This window comes from Vigna unguiculata, chromosome 2 (genome assembly GCF_037176805.1).
Source record: "Vigna unguiculata cultivar grain cowpea cultivar isolate G323 ecotype 2 chromosome 2, ASM3717680v1, whole genome shotgun sequence".
Lineage (NCBI taxonomy): Eukaryota > Viridiplantae > Streptophyta > Magnoliopsida > Fabales > Fabaceae > Vigna > Vigna unguiculata.
Genome location: NC_140793.1, coordinates 15,180,820 through 15,189,488, shown reverse-complemented (window position 1 = coordinate 15,189,488; position 8,669 = coordinate 15,180,820). Strand labels below are relative to the sequence as shown.

At 32.6% G+C, this 8,669-nt stretch overlaps 2 pseudogenes; both read right to left on the bottom strand.

The window, feature by feature from the left end:
* Positions 1 to 1,943: 1,943 nt before the first annotated feature.
* LOC146888351 (uncharacterized) lies at positions 1,944 to 3,242 on the bottom strand (annotated as a pseudogene).
* A 520-nt stretch (positions 3,243 to 3,762) lies between these two features.
* Positions 3,763 to 5,869, bottom strand: LOC146888350 (uncharacterized; annotated as a pseudogene).
* Positions 5,870 to 8,669: the final 2,800 nt, after the last annotated feature.

Genomic DNA, 8,669 nt, shown 5'->3' with positions numbered 1-8,669 from the left:
TAAACATTAAATGAGGGCAAAAATACGTACTCATCAGCAACAGGAATGAAAGTCTTAAAAAAAAACGTTTAACAACAAAATGATTTATTCCCATCATGGTATCTTCATCTCCCAACAAAAATCTGCTAGAATTATTGGATGAAATTGTTAAATTAGGATGCAAACCAGTAGAGACACATATTGCACCAAATCACAAAGTATTGAGATGTATCCAATCTGGCAAGTATTTCATACAAGATGCACAGTAGATGTTTTCATTGTATCATCCTTGCCATTTGACTAACTTGTAAATGGAAGAAAATGTAAAACTGTGTAGTCAATCTCTCCATCATGAAGAGAATGTATTCTTTCTACCATAAACATATCAATGAACAAAGAAATATTATAACCACTTTTTGTTATTGGTGGCAGAGCCAGATCAACAACAGCTAGAATCAACAAAGTGGATGGAGTAACTAACCAGGAAGGATGATCAAGCTTCCACAGATTGCTGCTGGTAATTGACTCACAAATCATAGCAAGGCCAAGGATTTTGGTCATGGGAATAAAAACGAAGACAAGGCAGAGTACCATCAGTCCAAGCAGTCACTAAAATAGAGTCTTTGTTGACAAAATTGCAGAGAAAAGTAACAGAACGATCTTCACATTTTCCACTACAACCACTTGAATTTTAATATTGACCTACTATTCGCATAGGTCCCTACACCTTGAAATTAATAACATACGATCATATTATGCAACATTGAAACTAATGGAACAATCTGATAGACACTTTTCGTTCTATTGATTACACAACCGACAAAAGTCTAGTTTAGACTATATGTATACCAGCAAGACAAGAGATGCATGGTATAAGGAATAAGCACAAGCCCTTAGCAAGGACACGTTGTCTCCTTCAATTTCTTGGTTCTGTAACTCAGGAAATGATGCTTCTAACTAGGAAATTGCCAATTTTGAATTACTCGCGGTAATAGAATTGGCTGATATTACTCCATATGTGTGAACATCGTTTTATATTTCTGGCAAAGACTCACATATGAAGAGATTGTGGAGAAATAGAGAAAACAGACACGAATTTAATAAAATCTGAGTACGGTACAACCATTTAATGGAGAATAACTCCATCTAACATGAAACAACAACCATTACAAAATGGCCAAGAGATCAAAGTAGTATAGTAATCTCCATCAAATATAAGATTCATTTGGGTAAACAACTAAAGTAAGCACTCAACTCATTGAATAAGTTCTTATACAAGTTGTTTCTACAGGTGAAAAGGCGATAAGGTTAATTTTTTTTTCAGATTCTCTCCTAAATAATTATACAAGTTCTTATGTCATTATATATGTCTTTTTCCAAACGTAACCATAATCCAAGAAGTAGTAGTGATATTTTTGTAGTACAATAAAGAGCAGTAAAATACCTTCGAAATAGAATTACAACACAAAATACTTAGAGAGCCCCATTGCTGAACCAAATAAAAACCTGTTAAATATGATAATAAATAAAATGTTTAAAATTAATAAGTAATGTCAGTAGATAATGTAAAATGGACAAACAAGAATATTTAGGAACAGTTAAATAAAAATAACATTAGAACTTACACTAAACCTTTATCATAAGTGTTCACCACGAAAGAAAAATCAACTGGGCATACTGAGCAGGGATTTCTAAATCTACCCCTCAACAGGATGTAAATAATATTTCACAATACATCATGCTTTTTTTTAACCGTTGGTGGTGAAAGATGAATTTGTACTAAAAAGAAGTGAGAGAAGTCTTGTATCAATCTTCTTAGAAAAAAACATGTACAATGTATCATTTTGCAACCGTCATCTAAAAGTACTTAATAAAAGCCATAAGTTTAACACACAAAAGGCAAATCTAACAAACAAATTTCCAAATAGAAAGTGGTACAAATCATTGATCTAATTATTGTACACCTATTCAGAACTATCATCATTCAATTCCATTTCTTCATTGTCTTCTTCTGACTCGTGATCATCAAATTCCCCTTCATCATCTTCTTCTTCCAAATCAAAGTCTTGAATGTCCTCTTCTTCCGTGTCTTCTTCTATGGCTTCATCTTCTACTTCCACACCATTTTCTGAATCTTGGAAGCCTAAAATAGGTTCAACTTCTATGATTTCATTGATATGTGAAACTTGGTCTTCTTGGTAAGGCAAATCATCATCCACATCAGTAGCTTCTATGCGACCTCTAGGTTTTTTCTTGATTACAACACACCAGCCACGTTTATCTATTCGAGATGGTGGATATGAGACATAGTATACTTGCCTTACATTGTGAGCAATTATAAATGGATCATACGGCACATATCTTTTATCCATCCGAATATCGACAACATGGTATTTAAAGTCCACTCTTGTACCTCTTTGTGATGGATCAAACCAGTCACAATAAAATACAAATACTTTCTTGAGAGTGCTTGAAGTATTGTACTCTATCTCGTAAATGTGTTTAATGATCCCATAGAAATCATCTTCACCTCCATCTGTAAGCCCTTTTACATAAACCCCACTATTTATTGTCTTTTTACCTTGACTCCATGCATCAGTGTGGAACTTATACCCATTGACATATAACGTGTGCCATTGCTTAACCTCGATAAGAGGACCTAGGGATAAATCTCTCAAGTGTTGGTTTGTCACATTTAAAGGCTCATTGTAAACCTACAGTACAACACAAACTCAATGTCATATTTTATTTATTAAACATTGAAAATGTAATTTAATTATCAAGTACATACTTGATTCTTGAACCATCTAGGAAAATCAGCATGTACACGACTAGAAGTAGTTGAGTTAGGTATTTCCTGAGATTGAAGGAATGACCTATTCAAATAAGTCATTTAAGAAGGTTAATTTAATAAAAGAATAAACTCTATTATAACAATGAAATTGGTAGTTGGAAAATATTTACTCGAGGTATGGTTTCACTTATTGGCAATTGATCAACACATGAACGTGGACCGAATCCCATTCTCTTTGTGTTAACAAATGAATTGATGGCTTGCCAGAAGGACGACTTGGTTGGTTGATGATGGACAATGATGGTTGGTTAGTTTCAACTCGCATTTCATTTCTACTACTTCGCAATGACAACATATAACCTTTGAAATAGTGGGAACAAAAATAAGTTGTTTCTCGGTGTATGTAAGATGCACATATTGATCCTTCAACCCTTACCCTATTTTTGATTGATCGCTTAGAATCTCCCATAAATTTATAAAAAAAATTGTTTCTTGGTCATGCTTTGTAATCGTTAAATAAATGCATTTTATATGAAATACATTGATCATATATTACTGATGAGTGCGTATTTTTGCCCTCATTCAGTGTTTAATTCTGGGTATTTAATTGAATTTATGTGCTTAAAGAGTGATTTAATTGATAATTCTCATAATTAGGCCATTTGAGCTTGTGTGATAAAATTGTCTTAAAAAGTGATTTTTAGCTGCATAAATTATTTTTGGATATTTTAAAGTTTGTTGATGCAGCTGAAGTTAAGATTAAGCTTATTTAAAGGTGGAAAAATAAATTGATTGAAATTACAAACACCTCTAAATAAGGCTGAAATTAACAAGTTCTGGAAAAATCACTTCTGCACCCTAAATTACATATGCACTCCCCTATTTCCAAATGGGTCTCACAAAAACCTTATCTACACCCCTAATATTTCTATTCACACTCCTCCCACCACTTAAACCCAACTCAATCAGATGCTGCCATGTGGCAATCCTCAACTCTTAAAGAAATGACTTATTTCGATTAGGGTATTTAAAACATGTGTTGGCAATGTACTAAATGCAATAGGAAGTAAGCATTCCATGAACACATGACAATCATGACTTTTCATCCCATGTATCCTTCCCTTTTCAACATCAGCACATCTTGCCAAGTTTGATGAATAACCATCAGGCACCCTGAGTTCTTTTATCCAACGACAAACTAATTTTACTTCCTCTATAGTTAAAGAGTAATTGGCTTTAGGCTTAAACATTTTTCCATTAGCTAGCAATTTCATCTCTAAGTCAGGGCGACTACAATACAAAGCAAGATCCATCCTTGCTTTCTCATTGTCTTTTGTTTTACCACTAACATTCATGACCGTGTTCAATATATTGTCAAAGAAATTTTTTTCTATGTGCATGACATCTAGGTTGTGTCGTAAGAGATTATCTTTCCAATAAGGAAGATTCCAAAATATACTTTTTTTCCTCCAATTATGAACCTCGCCATATCCTCGTAATTTCAACAAACGAGGATTTTATGTGGCCATTGGTAAATCCCTTACTCTTCCCCAAACCAAGTCAGGTGTCATTGTAGTTGGTGGGCCATCGGTTTCAACTTTCCCTTTTAAGAAGGCTTTTTTATTTTTTCTAAAGGCATGATCACTAGGTAAAAACCTACGATATGAGTCAAACCAAAAATTTCTCCCCCATTTTCTAATGTAAAGGCTTTTAAATGCTCCATACAATGTGGACATGCCAATTTACCTTGAATACCCCAGCCAGACAACATCCCATATGCAGGGAAATCATTTATTGTCCACATTAAATTAGCTCTCATGATAAAGTTCTTCTTTCTTGAAATATCATATGTTTCTACACCAAACCACAACTTCTTTAGATCATCCACCAAAGGTTCGAGATACACATCAATTCCTGCCTTTGGATTGCGTGATCCAGGTATTAGACAACTTAAGAACATAAATGGCTTTGTCATGCACATTTCAGGAGGAAGATTGTATGGGGTGACAATTACTGGCCAACAAGAATAAGGGATTGTTGATTGAATGAATGGGTTAAATCCATCAGAGCATAAACCCAAACGTACATTGCGTGGATCAACTGCAAAGTCTGGATGTACCGATCAAAATGCTTCCAAGCTTCACCTTCTGAGGGATGACGTAACACGCCTGAGCTACTTCTATTTTCACGATGCCAAGACATGTGACTAGCAATTTCCATTGATGCAAACAGTCTCTAGAACCTTGGAATTATAGGTAAATAGAACATTGTTTTCACTGGAACAAGCTTTTTTGTGTTTGCTCCTGTGCTCCGATCATGATACCTTGGCATATCACAAAATTTGCAACGTATAAGTGCTCCATCATTTTTCCCATATTCATTGTCGTAAAACAACATGCAACCTTGTATACAACAATCAATCCTTCTAGCAGTCAATCCAAGCTTCGATACTAATCGTTTAACATCATAATAATTTCTAGGTAAAGCTTTATTCATTGATGTTACATCTTGAAGCATTTTTGCTATAAAATCTAGACATTCGTCAGGGACATTCCAATTCGACTTGCATGCTGAAAGTCTAACACAGATTGATAATTTAGACTCTGATGATCCTTCAAACAATGGTTCATTTGACTCGACTAACAGATTATAAAATCGTTGAGTTGCTTCATTCGGAGGCTCTTCGAAGTTTGTTTCTGGTATTTCAAATGACCCATGTTGTCTAAGAGCATCACACAACATCTCATGCATCGAGTTAAATGTTTGTCCTTCAATCACATGTATACCACTTCTTCAAGCATCGTCAACATGCTGGGAAACATTCTCTATGGCTTCCCCGTGATCAATCCAAATAAAGTAGTCAGGCATAAAGCCATGCTTGTAGAGATGGAGCTTGATTGTTTAAACATCAAAAATCCTTGTACATTCACATTTAATGCATGGGCATTTAAGTTGTCTTTCATTAACATAACTTTCTTGTTAACAGGCTATTTCGATAAACTCTTCAACCCCAGCTACGAAAGTAGGTTTCAAACCTCTTCTACCTTTATACACCCTATCATACATCCAATGACGACTTGAAGGAAATGAAGTCATGATCTGTGTATTTAAAGAAGTTACATATATATTAGATCACAATGTTCAAATCATTCCCTACACATTTGAATATCTTTATGTTAACTATCTTTATGCTAATCATCAATAATTAGCATTGTTATAGTATAACATAAACCTCTAAGAACCTAAGGTTGGATTGCTTTTTAGAAAATATTAACAAAAGATGAAATCAAATATTCATCAATGATGAAAACAGTGTAACTTGTCAAAAAATAAATTAAAATGGATATTGATTGTTGAAATTTGAACTACAACAAGTCATAGGATTATTAAAACTTCCTGGAAGGTTAACTTTTACATGTTTTTCACACACACTACTTTGATCATTCTGTTCTATAACAATAGTTGTGTAAATAATTCTGCAATTACTATTTTAGCTAGTCTTATGTTGATTGTTCTATTTTTGTAAATACTTGCAGATTTGGTTTTGATTGATGAATTTGGACATGCTTAGTGGCTGTTTTTGGTTGATTTTAGAAGTGTTAGGTTTGTTTTAATTTATAGGTTCATTCTAGTTATTAACTACTATAATAGTTTAACTTCTTGGGTTGTAAATTGGACAAATTTTAGTCTATAGGTGGTATTTTGAATTTGTCATTGTTTTCAGTAGTTACCTTAAATTCTACTCTCATTTTTCTGTTTTAAACTTGTATGAATTAGTTTAGATAGATTACAACTTTTGTTCCATGCTTAGCTTATTTTGCTATTTTTGTTGTTTAAAAAATTTGCATTTCTAGGTTCTTATAATCAGATTTTCTTTCTGTTATTATTATTGATATCATACTTTATTTTTACCTTTCTGTTATTATTTTAGTGCTTAGTATTTCCATTTCTTAGTTTAGTTCAATTCTTAGTTTTAGCCTATTTTAGCATAGTCTTAGGGTGCTATTTTAGATTTTCAGTAGTCAAATTCTGATTTTGTTGTAGAATTTGATTTTTCAGTTGATTTCTGTTTAAACTTTAATACATTTTACCTCTATTTTTATTGATCATTACATATTTGAATAATTCCCATTTTACTAGTTTTAGTTCTTAAATTGTAGGTGATAGATTGAGTGTCTAATTTGAGTGGATAGCTTTCTAGTCATATTTGTACAGTGCCAAATATAGCCTAACTTGGACAATTTTCCCTTGCACCCGTTTTTGAGCCTATTTTTAACTTTTATTATGAATTTTTACTTATTAGCACCTTGGACCCGTAAAACCATGTTTATACATTATTCTACAGTTGTGAGGTGAATTAGGTTGAGTTATGGGACATTGTTGAGTTCAAGTGTGGGGGTATTATTGATAAAGAGGCATATGCGACTGACTTGGTTACTGAAATATCTTGTGAATCAGTGAAAAATGAGAGAAAAAACTGGAACAAAATGAGAAAATTATGGTGAAGAAGAAAAATAAGAAAAAGATGGAGAAGTGGAAAAAAATGAAAACAAAAGAAAGTGAAGATAAGAGGTGATGAGAGCAGAGAAAATAAATGTGCTAGATTTTGTTCTACACTTGAACTCGCATTATCCCACCTACATTCATCTCACTTGTCTTAATTTGTGTTAATTAGCTCTTTTTAAGTCATTTTTAGTGTAAGTGTTAATTAGTTTTGGATCTTAGTAGTTTAGCCTAGTTGTTAGTTGTTTAGCTTCAATAACCTATACTAGAATAGTGTAGTCTAGTATTGGTCATAACATTTACTAATTTAAGCATCCTAGTTCTAGAATCAATTTGAGTAGCTAGTTACTCTTACTTTCTATTTTTTATTTTGTTAGTTCAATAATTCTGCTCTATTAGGCTAGTTATAGTATTTTTACATCTTAGCTTAGTTTAGTATAGCACAAACTGATTTCTAGTTAGCTTATAGTATTTTTACTTTGTATGCATTTGGAGAGTTTTATTATGTCATAAATCTGCTTTAGAATAGGTAAATTGTAGGTGTTGGTTTGTAGTTTTTAGCAAGTTTAGTCTAGTTAGTGACCTACCTTAGTCTAGTTTGAGTAGTTTTGAATAAATAGTGTTTCTAACCAGCAAGTTTATGTATCTATAGCAGATTCAACCAAAAATACACAGTCATCATAGCAAAACAAAAAGCTATAAAAGATTAAATTGTATATAAGATAAACCAAGCATTTACCTTAATTTATCTCACACTCAAGCAATTAATGTCATGAAGGTCTCTTCAAATCTGAACTTTGATCACCCAAATCTACATAAGCACATTTTAATCAGAAACACAAGATAACAAACCTAGAAACAAGAGATTACGAACTTTGTGAGTTTTAAGTAGTGAGTTTTAGAAGTTCTTTTACAACTCAGGTTTTGAGTCTTCCTTTGATCACTTTTAATTAATTAAGACTTGTATGGATGGTTCTAGTTTATGTTTTAGGTGTCTTTTACAGATTATGTACTTTTCTCCCTCATCATTTTAACTTTCATGATGTTTTTATATGTAAAAAATTCTTATTTAAGTGTGAAAGTGAAGTCAATTTGATATAGCATAATTGAGTAGTTGTGTGATTTGATTTTTGTTAGTTAGTACATCATATCATGCAAAAGTGGTGTCACATTTTTAGCACTAATTGCTGTTTTGTCTCAACTTTTTAAAAGCTTAAACATCACATGTAGAGTACGTTCCTTTGTTCACACAAGATATGATTTAAAGAAGCTTTCTAAATAAGAGCTTATTTATCTCAAAAGATTAAAAGACAATAAAATGAACAAACTTCCAAAGCAATTACAATGTAACTGGTGTCTCATCATTCACAGTCTCATAGGAACAAACTTCCAA